A 22178-nucleotide genomic window follows, 5' to 3' on the forward strand; every position below is an offset into this window, starting at 1 on the left:
TATGAAATTATAGTACAATTTTTCAATTTGTTGGATTAGTAAATACTCTTGACAAATTTATAGTTTATATCTTATCATTTGACATTTTACAATGTTTGAATAACTTTCGGAACTTAGTTCCAAAAAGTTCCACTAGGTAATTAGCTAAACTTTTGGCTGTTGTCTTCTTTGATGTTTCTTCTTTCCAAAAAACCTGCCCCATTTTGCCCATCTTGCAAAGGTGGACTAAATATACCGAAAAGCAAAAATTATGTTTTAATTCATGTTTTCGCGTTATTTTGAAATCAATTCACGTTATTTTGTAATATTACTTCGTAAATATAATGTGCTTTTCATTTTTAATATAAAATTACGAAAAATCATTATATTTCCATTGCTATATTTAATTATTTAAACGCACTATATATATATATTTTTTTTGCTCTCCATATTTCAGCCGCCATTTTGTTTTTTTGAGTATTTTTAGTGTATTTCCAAATTTCAACTATGAATTCAATTTACCTGCACATAAAAACCCCCAAATTTTGAAACAAATTTTATCGAAATACTAGTTTTGGCCACGAAACCTTGAATGCTGGCCCACTGTGTATAGGAAGAAAAACCGCGATCTGCAAAATATACTGGACGCGAAATGTTAATTTCCTTTAATTTCCTATTTTACCATTCATCTGTAAGCATTTGAGTGAATAAAGAAAATTTAAAAACTATAATTTGCTTTATTTCAGCCTTATTTCCATATATTTATTTTTAAAAAAAACTATTTAATTTTTAATATGATTGTCAGAAAAAATTGTGTTTCTATGAATACACATCTTTGCTCCATTTCAAATTATGCTACTTTACATGCCAAAAACTAAAACTAAAAGGGAAATTTTCTCAAAAATTGATTTTAAATTGAAAATTCAAAATTTTTATTTTTTTTCTTGAAGATTATCAATAGTACACTTTTCTAATACTACGAATTAAAAAGTAAATATTGCTCCTCAGCAATCAAAATTATGTGTTTTTTATTTCGTAACAAGTTTTGTGTTTTTAATTTGGAAGCATTAAAAAAAACACCACAGACAATATATGAAACAATAGATTTTTTAAAATTTTGATTAACAGCATGCATATATAAGAATATAAATAAAAGTTTTCATTCGGAATTATTATTAATGTAAAAGAACAAACGCCTACAGCTTTCTTTTGCATTGGGCGTGTAGGAATGGAATAATCCTACGAATAATTCTCAAGTCAACATTTTTTACAGTAGAAGACATAAAATTTCTTTCAATAGTTGATACTATTTAGTTGAAAAGTTAACAGGCTTGATGAATAGTGGAAGCAAAATATTGTAAATAAAGTGCAATAATTCAGTCAAACGTATGCTAAATTTAACATTTATTAGCACATCTCATATTATTCAACAACAAGACAAACCATGTATAAGACTTCAAACAAATTAGAGAGAACCACAATATGATGACTTTATGACTACAATCGGATTCGAGAGATTCTTTATAATGAAAAACACTTTTGCTTTTTCCTGATTTTTTAACTCGTAGGAAATGAAGATTGGTTTTTGTTGCCACATTTTCTTTACTCTTAACTTTTTCAATTTAACTAATTATTTCATTTCTTGAACTTCGTTTTGCCTGAAAACCCCTACTTGTATTTATACGCACTGATTTTTTCTCAAATTGTGACTTTGCTTCTTTGATTAATTTAAGAAAAACTAGTTAGAAACTGGCTTATATGTATGTCTCTCGGGGCAGGCTAGGAAACTATAGAGTAAGAAACAAAATACAGAACATCCTAAATGACTTTTGATTTAGTGATTGGATTGTAACGTATTTGGACTCAAATTTAATGGTTTGAAGGTGAGGTCTCAAATATGCTAATTAGGTAGTTCAGAGAATATTTTACGTTGCGAAATCTGGCACGAAAACGTTCTTACTTTGAATAAACATAAACATACTTCTTTTTCGAAAGAACATGAATCATTTCCCTCAAAATAGAGGATGTAGCCACAATCTGGGAGAAACGAGAGGTGGGGCAGTCCAATGTTTGGACTCCTTAATATTAATTTTACTTTTTGCTTGTATTGTCGTGTTGTCGAACTTTTGTATGTGAATCAAAACATTTTCGCACGGAATCGTAAAATTCGTTTATCCAAAGATAATTAGCGTAACGATAATTTGAGTAACCTTATAAAAATAACTTAAAATAATTATTAACTTTTTCACTATTATATTTAATAATAATTGAAAGAAGTTTGAATTGCAAGCGATATAAATTTTTGTTTAATTTTAAATTGGGCAATTTTAAGTGTCAGAATACAAAATTAAAGCGATATCATTCAAAGAAGTTTTGAGTTGTACAATTCCGAAAAGTTATATTTTTAAACCTTCAGGAACTATTTCTAAGAACAACTCGAACAATTTTGTTAAAATTATAAAAAAAAAAGTAAAACATTATCAAAAAATTTTTTCTGCATAGTCAAATCTTTGTATAAATTAATTTTATAAATGTGTTCAAAATTTTTTCAATTTGTTTGAAAGATTCTCGAGATATGGCTAAATAACCAAAAAGTAAAATTATCATAAAGATATCCCAACTTTAGATTAACTTTTCTGACCAAACTATCCGGATCATATTTCCTATAGTGTCTTACCCTCCAAATTTCAAGAACAAGAAATCCGAAGACATCGAAAAAAAGGTATGTTTTTTTAGAAAAAGTAAATTTTTGCATTTAATTTCGTAACTTAAAATATCATTTGCTCTAATTAATTAGGATATTTGAGATCAACCCATCAAACCATTAAGATTATGTCCTATTACGTGAAAATCCGATCACTATATCAGAAGTTATTCAGAATGTTTCGTTTTTATTTATTTTACTTATTTATTATAAGCACTGTGCATCTTCATTGTAATAACATGTAGAGTAAAATATGGTTTCTCAAAATTAAGCAAAAATGCGTCAGAACAGGTACGAAACAAATAAAATCGAATTACAAAATTATCATAAATATACTAACAAATACGAATTACTAATTATAAAATATTATTACTAATTACAAAATATTTTTAAATAAAAAATATACTAATTTTTAAGAAAATTCTCTTATCTCAAAACTGTTGACGATGGAGAAATGTATAAGAGTGATCTTCTTTTGCTGCAGGCAGAATTTGAAGCATAGATCTCAGAGTACGTAAGAGGATGTTCGATTTAACCTAGTTGTACTGTGCTCCAAAAGAAAAGGTCCACCCTGAATAACTTTTGATCCTAATAATTGGATCTTCACTTTCTGGTACTCAATATTAAATATTCGAGTGCAGACGATATTTTAAGTTTCGAAATCAGACACAAAAACGCACTTTCTCTGAATAAACATACCTTTTTTCGGATATCTCACCCCAAAATATATGGGGTAAACACAATGTTTGAAATATGGTCCCCATAGTTTGGTTTTGAGAGCTATCTAAAGTTTGGACCCCATAATGTAAATTTTACTTCTTGCGTATTTAGCTGCGTCTCGAGAACTTTTAAGGCGAATCGAAAAACTTTTGTACTCACTTTTAAAGTTCGTTTTTTCAAACATAATTTCGTGCAAAAAATAAATTTCAGTAAATATTTAGTAATTTTTATTATTTTATTTAATAGTAGTCGAAACAATTTTGAATTGTAAGATACACAATTTTTTACATCATTTTAAAGCATCTAATTTTACATGGTTAATTTTACATCGGTTGAATAATTCCTGAGGCGAATTTTAAAAAAATCATATATTTAAATGATATATTGAAACAATCGTTCCAATAGTTAGTTAGAAAATCGTTATGCTTAATTTTATACTTCGTTTTGCATTAAAAACTTCTAAGCAAATGGAATATAAGTCATGATGTGGCTACCGCAATCCCCAAATTTCATAGATTGTCACCAAAAAGTTGATCCCAAAATTATTTGTATACCAAAGTGTTCCCAAATTTGAACATGTGTTCTAAAATGTATTCGAATTTCTCCGAAAACATATTTTTTATATGCAGTAAAACAGCAAAAAAAAAATCAGAAATGCGATTTTTTTTTAAATAAGTTAATTTTTTCTTACAGAGAATACAAGCAAAAAACATGAAAGTACCAACCTAAAACGCCATACAAGATGTGAAATAATTTCAACGAAAACTAAAAAAAAAAAAAGAAAAAATAGATAGGGACCATTCACACTGGAAAGCGAATATTTCGTATACGCGAATTCGGAGACCTTATTGTTGAAATATATTTACACGCAAAAATTCGCCAATCAGGTTCTCGTTCGCCTGACCGAATTTGCAGACGCGATTTTTTTCGTATTCATTGTGATAGCCCCTTAAGCATACAATTATTCATTTTATATGCATTTAATTTCAGAATATAATATGAAGAGATTCTAAACCTAATATTAATTATCAACTTAAAAAAAATCTTTGTTGGGCATATAAATAAAAAATTTTCCTAATAATTGTTCTCAGATCGGAAAATTATTCTAGACAGCTTCACTGATTTGTCCTCGAACTCATTTTTTATAAATCTAGTCACTTTATATAAAGCTTCCTATCTCTCCTTGGACTAGAGTGTACAATTATGGTGGTTAGTTTATCCTCTTACACGAACCTGAAGGTCCTTGGTTCGACCTTGCGAGCAGCCAACTATTATCTCACTCAGACGTTTTTCCTTCCACGCGGTTTTGAGACTATGAATATGCTGTTTTAATTTTAAATACATGGGTTTTCAAATCGACTATATATTTGACTATATTTGTTTCAGAAATATTGTGACGCATCTTTGCTCAATTTCGAGAAGCTATTTAAAAAAAGACTTTAAATCTTATATTTTGCTCGTTTACTATTAAAACTATATCTACGCACTTGTTTTTTTTTTTTTTTTTTTTTTTTTTTTTTTTTTTTTTTTTTTNTTTTTTTTTTTTTTTTTTTTTTAAATTTTTTTTTTAATTTTTATTAAAATTTCATTACTTTAAAAACGCGTCTAAAATTTTTCGATGAAAATATTTGTCATCAAAAGTTTGCAGAGTGGATACTAAATTAGATTTAATTTTATTTTGTATTAGTTGCATACGCTAATTGATTGCAGTTTAAAGTAAAATATATTATAAAAGTAAATACGATTCATTTATCATGTTAGCTTTAAATCAGTGAATATAAATTTTTGCATTAAAATGATGCAGAATGGAGTAATATCATGAAAATACTTTATGATGAAATAAGGGAATAAAACTTTATAATGAAATAATAATCAAAATCAGAAAATTCAAAATCAGACGTAACATTACTAAGAAGAGATGTTACATCTGCATTATTAGTAAATACGATTAAATGATAGATGAATAAAAAATACAGGCAAGTACTACTATAAATGATATTAATTATATGCTGATGGCAGCCATATGTATCTAGATCTTTTTTTATTAAACAAATGATCATATTTAAGACCATAATATATTTTAAATATATCAAATGAGTATGTCCAAATGTATAAGACGGCAGGCATTTCATCGTGATATGCAGAATTTACTTTTGTCGATTTTGTGATAATTATATATTTCATTGTATTAACTGTACCTTAAAAACGGATAAGATGCCTTTAAAAAACTCTTCTATAAAAGATTTGACGCAAATTTCTAATTTTTGTTTATTGATATTTTAATCTAATTTTTTGGTTAAAAATGTGGATGTATAAGAATTCAATTACGATTTGCTTTTCAATTGCAATGAATATAAATTGATTTACAATTTGTACAGCATAAAGAATGTTTCAAAAAAACATAACAGCATCCAAAAGTGAAAATTTTTGCTAAATTGGAAATGATTCGGATTAATACGAATCTATATATAAATTAAAAAATTCAATAAAATATGATATAATGAATTAAATCGACTTTTCTCATTAAATATATTTTTCTTTATTATAATATTATTTTTACGTGGAGGAACATATTTTGTTGAAATTACCGTAAAGTTTGGTACTGGCATTTCTAGAGAAATAAAGCCATAATTCAGGTAAATAGAATCAAAATATGAGATATTTAAGCAATTCATTTGGTAATTTTTCCGTTCATATGATAAGGATTTATCGAGAACTCAGGTTTTCAGAATTATGCACACATTTAGTAAAAAATATGAAAATGAATAAAAAATTTAACCTAATAAATAGTTTCTCTGCCATGCTCTAAGATATTATCATGAAATTGCCAAATTATACCACATTTATCGCTTATTACAAAATTTGCCTACTTTTGCCAAAATTATTATCAAAGTGCCTCAATAAGAAATAGCGAGTGTTTAGTGTACCCATAGACTCAAAAACAAGGTAAATTTTACCATATTCTGGTATTTTAAATACATTTTGTTTTCCACAGTGTACCACATATTTTTAAAATTGAAAAAATTAATTCCGCAAAAATATGCCAATCAAAAAATATGTGAAAGGAAATAAATTCTTCTAGATTTTATGCTTTCATTTTTAAAAAAAATTTAAATTTTTATTAGATATATAGTAATGTGAAATATTTATTCGATTTAAAATATTTAGCTCTGCAAATGTACAAACTACAAATCATAATCTTTTAAGCACCTTTAAGCAAGTCTTAGATATTTAATAATTCTGATGCATTCAACATCAACACTTTTCCATTTTAGAAACCATTCTATTCTATTCAAACTATTTCCTGTGTTTAACAAACGTTCTAAAATTTACATGTCAAATAACAAAACGAAATTTTATTTCAGAACGGAATTTGAAAATAACGGAAATGAAGTTATTGCACTTGATTGAAAATTCTTCGAAATCTTAAATGGAAATTCGGTTGTGTGAAGTTTTGCTGCACGCATTTTAAAATTTCATTTTGAATGTTTCCAAAATTTTGATTTGAAATTTGCTGGAAGTTATTTTCGGTCGAATTTCTGTGTGCATTCTTTGACGTTTTATCTTTAAGAAATGATTTTCAAAACTAAATGTTTTTATTGAACATTTTCAGAATGCATCATTTCGAAATCTCATTTTAAAAAATTTATTAATATATTTTATGACATATATGTATTTTCGGAATTGAGGATTGAGTAATGTTTTCGATTTTTCATTAATTTAATGTATTGAAATTTATCAAATTTATAATTAATATATTTTAAACAAATTATATTTGCAACCTTTTCAGTTTGCAATTTTAAATGGAATTTTGAAAAAGAAATATTTTATGAAGAATCAGCCATATTTTACTTAAATTAAAAAAATTCCAGTAAACTATTCCAATTTAAGAAGAAAGAACATTTAGGTAACAGGAACTAATTTTTTTTAAGTAAAAGAATGACTTTTGATACAGTACGCTGTTTTGTTCTCTCAGAAAATAAAAATGAACTAATTTGCTGTGTCAAAAATAATTATGCTGTAATACGTTTAAAACATATAATGGTGTTTTTGATCAAAATAATGTCAATTTATTAATACATTGTTTAATGCTAATAAAATGCCCTACTTTTTATTGCACAACTATTTTAGAGCGAATTTTTTTTTTAAATAAACAAAAGAAACAGCTGAAAAAATAATAGCAACAAATAATTAAAATTTTCAAATCCAAATTTAATTTATAAATACCCCGCTATGGAGAGGTGGTGAGAACTTAACAGGGTAGTAAGTGTGACTGGTGCAAGTTAAATTTGTTGGGTAACAAAGTCCTTCATCTTCTCATAACAAATCAATTCCTCTGGGGTACTGAATTGGTTGTTGAAATTCACAGAAACAATGAGTTATAAATTTGTTAAGGAAATTTTAATAATTTTTTCTATTTATATTTATTTGAGTATATTTTTATACATATATGTCAAAAAAATCAAATTAATGCAAACAGCAAAATACATAAATAGAGTGGTCAATTATTTTTAAATTACTTTTATAACTAGAAGTTAAATAAATTCTCCTTATAAATAAATTGATTGATTAAAAAAATAATAGAAAGCCGTTTATGTAATGTATTTGAGCATCATTCACGTTTTGTTGTAAAACGTTTTCTTTTTGCTTTCTCTTTTGACTTATGTTTCCTTTATTTTCGCCTTTTTTAAGCTTTAAAGTGAGAACAATTTCGTTTGCATACATGACTCATTTTTTCTTCACTTTAAAATAAAAGGCATGTGTTTTCCATCATTCTTAGAACTCACGTACTTCGCCAATTTATTTGAAAAAAATTTCCTGTTAGGCTTACTTTCACCATTTTTATTTTTTATTTTAAAAAAAATACGAAAGGAGGGAATTAATTAAGTGTTTTATTCTAAAGTGTCAGATTACTATTAAAATTAAAGATCGAATATGTGCTCTAAGGAAAAAAAATTAAACTTTTTTCATATCAAATATATTCTAATACTTCTAATGTTACATTTATAAAAAGTTCATATCAATATTTTTTTTAAAAAAAGTCATATTTTAAACGGATTGTGTAGCATTCCTTTCTGAGTTTTTACGGCTCACAACAAGCAAAATATAACTAATACATCAACAAATTTTATTTTGCTTGATAAATAAACGTCACAAGTTTTTTTTCTTCTTTTAAATATTCAATATGAGCACCTTTAGTGATACAACAGACTTCTTCTCTAAACTTGAATTTTTGCCACATTTGCGGCAATAATAATACAAGTGCAGTTCTGATTCTTTGTCTATTAAATCAAGTTGCAAGGGAGAACATCTTGGTGCAACCTCTTAATGACCAGAACCTGCTAAATCTTACCAGAACCAGCTAAAATTTACCGTGTTTCTGACTGTACTGGAGTACCAAAAAGAACAATCATTTTTACCGAAGAGATTCAGTTGCAATTTATTTAGAATTAACACTACAAATATTTTTTTATTATTTCCAATGGCTCATTGAATATCAGAAGATAACAATTTTTAACTCAGTTTAATATTAAAACTCAGTTAGATAACTCAGATTAATATCAAAAAGATAACAATAAATCTATAAATATGAGTAAGCAGCACAGTAGCGTTCCCAGATTGATGTCCGAGAAAGAGCAGGGCACATCTAAACACATGAGACAAGTCCATCTCTTCATGGAGATCACACAAGGTACAAAAAGGTTTTGGAACCACGTTGATGTGACGTAGATGTTTATTTAGGTAATCGTGTCCAGAAAGTTCTAGATTGGTTGTGTGCATCAATCGCTTGAAGTACGACCTTTGATTCAGATAATAATACAACTTTTGAAAAGGAGTCTAGGCGTGGCCGAAGTTATATCAAGGCCTGGCAAATGGCCTCAATCTCATCATCAAAAGCTGATCAATAAGTATCAATTGGAGTATAAAGGAAAAAAAGTTCACATTAAACACCACACTAAAATATACTTTTATACTATGTTATATGATTTGGTAATTTATCATGATATCTTATAGTATGAAATAGTGTTCTTTTAAATTTACTTTGAATTTTTGCATTTATTACTAAACGTGAGGTAATAAGAGCTATAATTTTAAAAATTGATTTAACATTTCCAGTGAACCGCTGCCAAAAGTGAAAAGTTACCGAATGAATGGTTTAAATACCCTGTTGTTTGGTTTTATTAACCAGAGTTGTATTATTTTAACCGAAAATGTCGTTAAATACAGTACGGTAATTTCACCAGACGTTTTTCTCTGTGTACAGTTACCCAGTCCCAATAAAGTTAAATAATTGATATTAGCCTTCTAAACGTAGGGAAAAATAGGGCACACCCTCTATAAAATTTCTTTTTTTTTAAATTTATATGAATGTTTTAAAAAGTAATTCTTTTGAAGTTATTTTATTATTTACGTACGTATCTTTTGGTGTGACCAAATAGTTAGTTAGATCCATCAAATGGACAAATTGATAGAAGTTTATATAACTATGTTATAAAATCAAGTGAAGTAGTTTGTTTTAGGATGTATGAATAATATCGCTAATAAAGGTAAAACAAGTAGAATTTGTGAGAAAAGTTTGAAAAAAAAATTTTGTTTACACTCTGTTTACTTACTATTTAAAATAAAATTATCATTAAAAAATTTAAGCTTAACTTATGCATTAGAAATAAATAGAATGTATAAAATTGCTTGCAATTTTTTTAAATAGTGTTTTGTGCATTAAAAACATAGAACCATACTAAAATAACACAATTTTTATGGTTAAATAAAATAATCTTATTTTTCGCAATTTGGAGTTATGATTTTCGTGCGAATAACTGTCAACCCACATATTGATTACTTACTAAGATGTATGCAAGTTTTCTCGACCAAACCAAATTGTCATCAATACACAGAAAAAAATTAAATACTCATAAAATTGCTGATTTATTGAAATATATTTTAGAAAATTCTTGGTAAATTAAGAATAGCAAACCAAACTTTTGAATCGGTTTCACCATTACTTACTTATTTATTTTGCTTTTTTTTTAAAAAAAATTACATTCTTCGTATTTAAATTACAATTTTCATTGAGAGCAAAATATTAGTAATGTTTCATAACTTAAAAATGTCAAACTTGATTATTAAAATTGGTTTAATATTCATTTATAAAACACATAATAGAGTATTACAGACAGAAAGTTTAATTGCAGACAGAAACATGAGCAAAATCCTTTTTTCTTAGTGTATTTTGTTCAAACTGAACGAAATCATAGTAAATCAATTTAACACTTTAATTTTTAGTATTAAAGAATTTGTGCTGAAATGAAGGAAAAATCAATGTTTCTAAGAATGTGTTATTCCGTTACGCGAAATTATGTATTGCATATTATGTGTTTCCGCTGTATTATTCTATTCGAGTATTTACGAAAAACGCGAACAGAATACACATAGAACATGGTAACAATTAGTCTTATTTGCAAAATTGTATAACAATTAATCTGATTTGCAAAATGTTTTATTTTATTGCTTGATGAGCATAATTTTAATTCTAAAACTTAATTATATGATATTATGAAAATATGGTAGATATTTTAACGCATTAATTAGATTACAGCAAATTTGTAATACGATATATGACAAAAAAAACCATTTTTCTAGAAATGGATGATTGTGTTAGAGTATTTTTTTTCACAATTAGAAAGTATAAAATTTACTTAAAATCTATAACACATCAATTAATTTGATTTATTTTCATTGATCTAAATCCTCTTTATAATACTTGATTTATTGTTTACTAAATCTATGAAAATTGACGCAAGCAAAATTTTAACTGTAAAATAAGATTTTCTATACTATAAAATCAATTGAAGTACTAGTTAAGATTTATTTTGTTCTATATGCCCATCGTCCTCTTCACAAAATAATACTCCCTTAACCATTACTTAACTTAAATGTCTCACAATACTTTGCTGAGATCAAAATTTCTCAACATCCTAAACTTCATAACGAGAATGCATATTATTAATTTTTAATCCTTTGATCTAACCTACGCACCGCAAACAAAACTTACAATTTTCTCAAAGTTAATATTTGCAAAAGCGCGAGTAAGCGTGCACAAAGGGGTATGAAGAAATATTCCGCGAAGTCTGTTTTCCCAAGACGTGGAAAGTGGGGGATGATTTTCATACTAGAATAAGCAATGTCTTATACTCTGAATTTCTGCTAAAAGCAAATATTTATTGATGCAATCTATTTTTAGCGCACGTCTTTTCCTCAAGTGTTTGCTCTTACGTGTATTTTCTATTGTATGCAACAGAAAACTTCAGCAACTTTCTTCACTGCTCTTTTCTTTCGCGTTTTGTGGAAGCCGAAGAATAAAACATGCTTTCTTTTTTAGAATAAAGGAAAATGTGTGGGAAAAATTGAGATTTTGTGATTTTATCCTTTAAAAAAATATCTTTATTATATTTCTTTGCTGGGGGCTTTGTTCTATTCTTTTTTTACCTACTGCTTTGTATTATGCCTTCTAAGTAGGAATCAGTTATATTTTGTTATAGTTCGTTTTTTTTTCCCAATGGCAGGCACTGAATTTGAATCTTTGCCTATACTATGCCAGAATTGTTGCTCATTTCGTGTTACCCAGTGGGCACCTGTGAACCAAAGTCACGGAGGCGAGCAACATTGCCCACGCCACACTGCTACAAACCCGTTTATAGGGTGGGCCACATTCACACATCATACACACAACAGAGGACAGGACAAAGAGAGAGAGAAACATCCATGCCCAGAGCGGGATTCAAACCGCGGCCTATGACTTCGCAGTCAGGCACGCTAACCGCTCGGCCACCAGGCCGGCAGTTCGTTTTGTGATACAAATATTAGTTAAAACTAAGCGCAGTTTTGAGATTAATTAAATATCTGTTTTTTTTCATTAAATAGATAATAAAACTGCACTCTACATTGAGAAAAAAAGTATGGTTAAAACTACTAGAATATAGTGAAATTTACTGTGTTTCTGGCTCTATGGGAATACCAAAAAACCTCGATAATTTTTGCTGAAGGGCCTTGTAAATAATTGTTGATTGTGGTAAAATTAAAATTAACAATAAGTTATGGGTTTTAATGTGGGAAAAAATGATTTAAATCTGGTAAAATGTGTTAATTTTGTCATGATGCCTTTGAGCATGGCATACAAGCCATTTCTTCTAATAAATTTACTTTTCAGTTTTGAATTTTTTAATCAATACATTTTTTTAATAAATATCATGATACCTTTGAGCATGGTATAAAGACCAATTATTTCATTTTAATTCACCTTTCAGTTTTGTGTTTTCTATTAAATGTGCAGTAATTGTGTAGTAATATTTTTGTTAAACCGTTACCATATGAGCGGAAAAAGTACCAAATGATTATTTAAAACAATCATTCTGGTATTAAAAATCAAAATATGCGATATTTAAAATATCGCATATTTTGATTTTTAATATCAGAATTTTTTAACAGAAATATCATTGCTAATCTGTTCAGTAATTTTACCAGATTTTTTTTTCTCCTTGTATATTATGTGTTTTAAAAACAGAGTTATTGTGTAACTTTTCTTGCTTTTCATGAAAAAGATATGTTTAAAATTGCTGTCATTTATACCCTATAATTACTTACCCTTAATTGTAATTAAAATCATTTTATGACGAAAACATTTTAATGAACCATAAAAATAGATTTGGAGCAAAAAATATTGCATCATGGTTATCATATACAACTATTTAGGATGTTAAGTGCAAATAATCATCTATATATATTCTTACAGTTAAAATTAATCACATTTTAAGAAATTTTATAAATTTATACATTATTTTTCTGTCCATTTAGTCAAATACATTAGTTTAAAATTTTTGATCAATCACTCTTTGATTAAATATTTTATCACTTTTATATAATTCTATATAAGAAAATATTTGCTAAATCATTTTAAATATTCAAACACACGGCAGTATCTGAATTAGAATGTTTTCAGTCAAACAATCTTCGGTATAAGTGAGTAATATTTCATAAAGATTAAATGTTCAACTTTATCCAAAGAATTTCTAAATAACGTTTTTTTTTCTTATATAAAGTAAGTTAAGATCTTTCTTACTTCAATGAGATTATTTTAAATATAAATTTTAAATTAATCGCATACATAAGTTTTTTTTAAATACATCTAACATTTGAAAGAAATTTAAGATCTATAAAGATTTGAAAAGCTAATTTATTCAATTTTTCACATATGAAGTATCTTAAATTTTAAATTTAAATATTATTCCCGAGTAATTTGTTTATATAAATCCACGAAACATTTACATATATCTAAATGTATGCTAACAAAAAACAAACTACGCTGTTCTTTTAATCTAATAGTTACATTATATAGAACTACTGAATATTTAGTTTTAGTGCAATCTGCTTTTGAAATCGTAAGGGATTCATTTAAATTAATTTCTTAAAAATATTTTGTAAATTACTATTGACTTATTACGCTGCTGTGTATCGAATTTTTAATTACTGATTGAGAAAAAACATTTATTTTACAGTAATTCCATTCTATAGTAATTTTGCTTAAATCTGCATATTTCCAGTAAGTACGTCAAAAATCGGAAATAGAAATAAAGTTAACTGCATATTCATATTTCTATTAAATTTATAATTTTCAGCACAAGTAAAACTAGTTTATGCGATGAAATATATTTTACTGGGGGAATTTTTATGAAACTTATTTTTAAATTACAAAAGAACCATTTTTATGTTAATTTATTAATCAGTAATTTTGTCTCATATTTGCTATAAATCTTTCTCTTATTCATAATTCTTAACATTTTTATTTTTATTTTCGCATACTTAGATACGCTAAATGGTAAAAATATTTTCTTTGTTTATGAAATATAGATTTAAATTAGATTATTTTGAAAATGCTCTAAGAACATTTCCTAAAAATTCCATTGGTTGTTTCTAGATAAATATTCATGTGCAGTGTAGAAAAAGATAAAATTAAAACAAATGCAATAATAGTTTTTAAAAATTTTTTGAAAGTTTTCTAAATTATTTTTATTTACATATACTAGTTAATTTTTCAAATGAACCTGCTGAGCCATGATGAGGATAGAGCGTTCGCCTTCCAATGAGGTAAACCGCGGGTTCGATCACAGGGATGGCTGGTAGATACGAATTTCGCGTCCGGCTTGCACCGACCTAAGTGCTGATGTAAAATATCCTCACTGGTGGACGTATCATGAGACACAGTCCCCTTTCCGTCATCTAACAGTGGGATGTTTTCGTGGTTTCCCTCTCTATGTAACGCAAAATCGGGCTAGTTCCATCAACAAATCCTCCATGAAGGGAAATTTCTCCCAATACTCGATCCAGGAGTACGCTTGCCTTCTGGACTTGGTTCGAAATTACAAGGCTTCGGAGTTGAACATAAGTAGTCATAAACCCAAAAATTTTGTCGGCTGTGCAAAGACAGTTAACAAAGAAAATGAAATGTCTGTAAGTAGAAGAACTGTAAAAAATAAAATTAATTTAATGACTAAAATTACTCTTACTATTAGTGATGTTTCATTTGCTTCAGATTTAAAGAAAAAATTAATTTCGGTTTAACTTAATTGATAAAGGCTATAGATTAGAATCAGGTGAGAGCAACAATCTTTCGAATGATCCTGCTGGAATCATCCTGCTGGATGTGAGTTTTGTCTTCGGTAACGTTACTCTTAGAACTTTGCACTCATGTGGTGCAATTTTTTGTATATTTCTTTTTGTTAATTAATTTTAATTAATTTTATGAATTAATTTTTTGATAATTAATATTATATAAAAATTAATTTATATAAAAATCGAGCAAAAGTTCGGGGAAAAAATATAGTTAGAGTCTGCTTTGCAGCCATGAAACGCAACAATTAATAAATAATTAAACAAAAGAGTCTCTTTCTTTCAAAAAAATATTTATTAGAGTACATCGTTCATGAAATTACCAACTTACATCACATAAATGAGGGTAGAAAAAATAACTTCTTGAGTTATTCATCGCAATCTGTAGCTCAAGTGTAAATATTTACAGTCAGAATCCTATTCTTAGACAATGCCAGCTTCCCATTTATTCTCATCTCGTGTATGTGTGTGAAAACGTTACTTTACGGTTACTTCCTGAGTCATAAAAGTGTTCTTCAGTCACCTTCTTGACTGACTAGTTGAAGGGTTTGAGCGTCTAAGCATACACTCCAAATCTGAAGTACTGCACCCTACGACTTCTTCTCTTTGAGGTTTACTTGGAGAGACGGAAATGAATTCATCAGACAAAGACCGGAGTTGTAAATGTCTGCAAATAGAAAATTTTATCGTGAAAGTTTTGAAAAAATAATGGAATGCTTTGTATGAAAACAATAAGTAGTCTCAAATTACTATGAATTGAAATATAAAATTTGTGAGTAAGGTATATTTTGAATCATAGAGAGTAGATGTATTTATAGTAGGAAATAATAAAGCACTCCTGTATCCGCCAGTTGTTAGTAGTTAATGGTTCGTGAAAGTTAAGGAAACACAATTTCGTAAACTAAAGCTTGAACGTGGCAATGTGTTACCGGTCGTCTTTGAGTTCAAAACCAGCTGGTATCTGAACCTGAGTAATCTTGAAGTCACTGTTGAGAATACAACACTTGTCTTGCACATGCGTAATATAATAGTTTATATATATGTGTGTGTGTTTTATAATTCTTATAATGAAGCTAAGCTGGAAAAATTCTGATTTTTCAAAATTATAATTTTTATTACCACACAACACACATTTAGTAAAAAATAATAATGCAAAACGAAGATATGTTTTTATGTCATGATTTAAGGCAACATGATAAAATTAACACATTTATCTACTTTAATCTCATATATTATGAAACAATATTTAATTGTTTATTTTACCAAAATTATTACCAACTCGCTTCAGTAAAACTTACCGTTTAGATAGAGCCAGAAATACGGTGAATCTTACCATATTTTGTTGATTTTTTCTCGGTGTATAAGTGATGATGTAGCGTATGTATAATTTTGTATTTTTCTGTCAAAAAATACACGCTGTCTTCCTTTAAGTTTCAGTGTTTTAAATACAATAAAGTTGCTGCGCGTCTTTGTTCTTAAATTTCAAAACATATTTTTTATTTCTTAACTTTTAGCTTATTTTATTTATTAACGATGTAATTTGTTATATCTTTTGAAAAATATTTAGATTTGTTTTAATAATTGTTCAATAGTTTCAAATTTTATAATGATGAACGTAACAGTATATCTTGTTTATTTCATGAAAATTGTAACTAATAACTAATTTATGGTAGAGAAATTATTGCACAATTGGAAATTTTTTATACAGGCTAAATAATTGACATCAGTACCTAATACCGATTAATAAAATCGTATTTTCGTTTGCAAATTTTGATTTTGAAATATACTGATTAAATAAGAGATTAAAAAATAATTTAATTTTTCCTTAATTACATCGTACAAATAGAAGTTAGAAATTTCTCGGATTAAATGGTTTCTCATTTTATTAAATTTTTATTTTACCATACTCAAACAAAACAAGCAAATAACCATAAATAAAATGGTAATCAAACTGTCCAGTGTTAGAAAAACCGTTTATTAACAGCTTTTACTTAATACTGTTAAGCAACCAGAATTTTATCGCACCAACTAAGCCCACCTAGTGAAGCCACTTAAATCCTTGAAGCAGCATAAATGTTATAGCTGAGAGGGCTAATCTGTCAATCTCACGACCGACAGAATGGGGTTCGAGCACCAGCGTTGACACCGAAATATTTCCTCGATTCCCTTTAACGCGTGAAGAGTTTGCAGCGTCCTGCACTCCCCCCAGTTTGTGTCCTCTACTCCCTAATGCCAATTATCTAGAGTTTAGCTCCAATATCAAGTTCTTTATTACGGTTTTGAAATCATGCTGGTTGTAAATGGTTAAAAAACCGTAAAAGTAAAAAAAAAATTTTTTTTTGCTGTAAACTTTACTGTGAATACGGTTAATTGGCTGGAGAGATTACTGCCGGCTATTTTACCATAATTTTAGAATAAAAATTCTAACAATGCAAAAACGGTCATACCTGCCAAGTCTCCTGTTTTTTAACGGAGACTCCAGTATTTCATGAATATCTCCTATTTACCTGTATCTTTTCAAATTTCTCCGTATTTGTTGAAGAAATTTAAAAAAAAAATAATAATATTTGGCGATAAAATATCTGCTGATGGCAAAAATACTTCTTATTCCTCAACAGATAGTACTATTGCCAGTACTGCAGTATGTTGAGTGTAAGTAAAAATATCTTCAGTGGTAGACGAATCATGGGTTAGAATCCCCTTGCTGTCCGACTAACCGCGGGAGTTTTTCGTGGTTTTCCTCTCCATGTGATACAAATGGGGGTCCTTCCATCAAAAGTCAAATTTCTTCCCATACTTGATCCCGAAGTTCCTTTGTCTTCTGGATATGGTTCAAAATAGCAAGGCAACTGAGTTGAATGTTTGTAGTTGTAAACATAGAAAATTGGGTCAGCTGTTCAACGATGGTTGGAAATTAAAATAGTTTGAAGTAATTATAAATTATGGTTTAGAAAATCCTTTTTAGATTAAGATTTATTTCCATATTTTTTACCTCGCTAAATGTAAGTGCTTACATTATTTCCAATTTTGAATTTCTCTTCTTGACTTACATGATTATGCATAATGTAAAACGTTACTAGTAGCTTAAAAAATGTCGCTAGTAAAATCTCCGTTATTTCATTTCTCCAATGTTGGCAGGTATGAAAACGCATGAAAAGGAGATATTTTTTGCATGAATCAGCTTTTACAATGGAGGAAATCTATTTTAAACAGTTAAACTTTCAATTTATTAATTAACTTAACTCTTTATAAATTATAGCGCTAAGAAATTTTATCTATAATGTTAGAAGGAATGATTTAAAAATTGTATAAAAATTCGTTAATTTTGAAAACAGACATAATAATATCAGGTGAATAATTATCAAAAATATTTGATTGGCTGAATATTTTTATCCATGATATTACACTTGCATGATTTATTAAAAATTCAATTAGATTTAATAAATAATCCGCATCTCCAACAGCTGAGCTTTTCAAATCATATTCAAAATTCTCAAGAGAGAAATGATGAATAATGAATTTCGTGAATCACAATTTTTTTAGATTCTGGCATAATTCTGAAGATGGGAAATGCAGAGCCCTGCAATCTAGCAGATTAATTTGAGTTAATTTTTTAAGTCTCTCTAGAGCAATAACTGGCTCCATGCCAAAAATAAAATGACATTTAAGATATAGCAGGACTTAAAAATAAATGAATTCAATCACTTAATCAGAATAAACTTATTGATTAATCATTACCATTTTTAAAAAGTTCTAATAAAGCAGACGAGTATTATAAAAATCTAACTGTTTATAGCATCAACAGTTTGTATTTTTTGATTACTTATAAACTTTTATTTTGAAAATAGATTTTCTTTCACCATTTATCATAAATAACGGATAAATAATATAAAAAAGGACTATTTATATTTGTGACAATATGTTTCCAACTTGTGTATTAAAAATGCACTTTTTTTATTATTTATCGTAATATATAAATTCATTTATGTAATCATTTACATTAACCTAGAGTTCCGAAAGGGCTTGATTAATTTGTTTCTTGTTTTTATTTTCTATTGTATTAAATTAATAAATTTGTTGCAAATGTTGAAAAAAAAGCCTGTTATGTATTACCTTTTTTAAATTATTAGCATTATATTACGAAAGTTGACATTTATTAAAACAAAATTAAAGTCGATGAATAGATATTGCGAAAATTTGTTTCAATATAAATTAATGAATATCATGCATTTTAACATTGTGTAATTTTTATTTTAACTAGCAAGCATTGTTTACTGTTTCGGTTATTAATAGATTTATCAGCATCAAACTAAGAAACGGAAAAAATATAGCAAAAATAAAATAATGCAGTACGTTAAAAAATTTGCTCTTATTTATTTTATTTTGTTTTAAAGGTGAAATAATTGTTGTTTTATAATACTGTTATACGCAAGTTTGAAACAACATTGAGAAAAAAAGTAGACAAAACTATAAAAATTCAGGAACATTTACAGTGTTTTTGGTTCTCTGAAAACATCAAAAAACTTGGTAATTCTTATCAATGCGCTTGAGTAATGATTTTGGAAAAATTAACAATTAAATAAGGTTTTCTAATATAGAATAAAATTTGAAAAATGTAGTAAAAATTTGGTAATTTTATCAGGATACCTTACAGCATGGCGTAGAAAACATTTATACAATTATATTTACTTTTCAGTTTCATATCTCTTATTAAATGTGTGATAATAAGAACTATAATATTGAAACCAAAATTTCCGGTAAGCCGTTACCATATAAAATGAAAAAGTATCAAATGAATGATTTACATGCCGCATATTTTGGTGTAATTAACCTGAATTATACGTTTTTTTTTCCTAGAAGTGTCATTATGATACAGTATGGTAATTTTATCAGATTTTTATCTCCATGTACGACCTCAATTAAGTCTTAACTTCAAAGAGTTTAAAACTTTATTTATTTCATTTAAATCATAAATATATTTTAAAAAATGCATTTGATTTATAAACTTATTCTTTAGTGTTAAATTCTGAATTTTTAAATAAATCGGATACACTTTGATTTCAATTTTAAAAAAACATATTTTTTCCTCTTAACATAACAATATAACTTTCAAATTCAAAACTAACTTCAATTTGTTATTAAAAAAAAGAAGTCTTTTGGAACTTTACACGATACATCCCTCAATTCAATTTTCAGAAGCTTAAAGCTTTTCTTTCCGTAAAAACCCACCACTCTTCAAGCAAAACATAACCAAAAAACGTTAAACATATTTAAATTTCAACTCGACTGGGAAAAAAAGGGGGGGTGGAAACCGGAAGGGTCAGCGGAAAAAAGATCAGGAAAAAAAAGTACTCGGGAAAAGTGAGGCATCGAGTGTCAAAAAATGATGAAGCGCAATTTGAGGGTGACTTCAATATACATAAAAAAGAAAAAAAAATGCTGAAGGAAAGAGTTGAACAAATCTATCCTGGGACGGTGTTGCTAGATCGATGGGGGTGACATAGGAAAATTCGTCTCGTGCTGAGTCCGTGTCGCGAACTATATCTGGCGCCTTTACGTCCCATGACATTGCCCAATGACCCCCACGATCGATGACGTCACATTGTTACGTCATTTCGGATCCTACTGGATTTTTGAGACTTTTGCCTTTAATGGAAATTGATTTTATTCAATTGATCTTGATGAATTGTTTGACTCAATTTTATTTTTAAAAATAAATATTAAAACTGTGGATACTTTATTTTTTATATGTATGCCTTATATATTCCATTTTTTTAAAAAAAGAAATTAGGTCTATAAATACATTTAAACATGGAGCTTTAGATTCAGGTATATTAATCAAAATGCCAATTATTAATCCTCGATGTCATTTTTTGCGTCGCTTTGCGAATTTTTACTGGACTTATACATTTCATGGAAGTTAATTTTAGTCAATCAATATGAAATAATATTTCGCTACATTTCATGTTCAAGAAATGAATATGTAAATTTTAAAGATTGAAGTATTTAGACACTGAGAAAAAAAAGGAATAGTCGAAACTACCAGAATATGGTTAAATTTACCATGTTTCGGGTGCTATAGCAACACCAAAATGCTCGGTAATTTTTACCGAAGTGATTTGAAAATGATTTTGGTTAAATCAAGTACAATATATTATGTTAAAATACATGATACAATTTAGAAAAATAGCAAAACTTGGTAATTTTATCATGATTTTTTTAGCATGGCACAAAAACCATTTATTGGTATAATTTTACTTTCCAGTTCTCGAGTTTTAACTATACGTTTGATAAGAACTTTTATTTTGAAAATCAGAATTTCCGGTAAACTGTTAATATATGAATAGAAGAATTATCAAATGAATGGTTTATAAATACCAAATATTTTATTTTAATTACCAGAATTATAGTTTTCTTTTCCAGAAAGATCATTACTGTATGTACAGTACAGTATTGTAATTTTACTACAATTTTTTTTTTTCATGTTCTTATTTTTTATATCTATTCTATTTTTTTTTTCCCATTCTTCCAATAATTTTCCATTTTTTTCCATACTTAATAAAATATATTTCTTCCCCAAAGTCTAATTGATCACCTCAGTTTGGTATATCATTTCAAATGTCAATATAGATAATAAAACTTTGTATTTAAAGTCGTTAATTTCATATGTTTTATTTTTATTGAAATAACTCCACGTCCTTACGTTTTATTAATTTCAGCATTTTCGATTGAATGACTATGATCGATTACAATGGTTTTGTTCACACAATCCTACTTCAAATTAAAATGCTCAACGAGCAGAAATTATTGATTTTCCTTAAATTAAACAATTACTCTTCAATTGGAAAAACGATAGGTTTACTCATCGAGTCATATCCGCGCGTGTTTTGTAATTGTAACATTTTATTGGTTATAGAAATTCCTTATCACGACGAACAGTTGCTGTTGATATTTTTTTGTGGATATATCTTAACTGCCAGATATTTTTCTCGTTAGAATCCATTAGATATCGATTTTAAGTCTTAAAAGTTTCAATCGTTGTTGCGCTTGCTACTGATTTTGAGAGTATGTGATTTAAACTAATCGCTTTGCTTTTGAATGTATAATATAT

General features: G+C 27.6%; 1 protein-coding gene and 1 long non-coding RNA gene across 4 annotated transcripts in view; one reads left to right on the plus strand and one right to left on the minus strand.

Annotated features, from left to right (window-relative positions):
* LOC107445120 (potassium/sodium hyperpolarization-activated cyclic nucleotide-gated channel 2-like) overlaps positions 1-22178 on the plus strand; it is a 627568-nt gene that overhangs the window by 383243 nt on the left and 222147 nt on the right. The gene's annotated exons all lie outside the window — the stretch shown is intronic.
* LOC139425223 (uncharacterized) overlaps positions 15344-22178 on the minus strand; it is a 14801-nt gene continuing 7966 nt past the window's right edge. The window contains exon 2 of the long non-coding RNA XR_011636499.1: positions 15344-15734. This is a non-coding gene — a long non-coding RNA (uncharacterized lncRNA). The remainder of the gene's footprint in view (positions 15735-22178) is intronic.

The sequence above is a fragment of the Parasteatoda tepidariorum genome, chromosome 3 (genome assembly GCF_043381705.1).
Source record: "Parasteatoda tepidariorum isolate YZ-2023 chromosome 3, CAS_Ptep_4.0, whole genome shotgun sequence".
In the NCBI taxonomy this organism is placed as follows: Eukaryota; Metazoa; Arthropoda; class Arachnida; order Araneae; family Theridiidae; genus Parasteatoda; species Parasteatoda tepidariorum.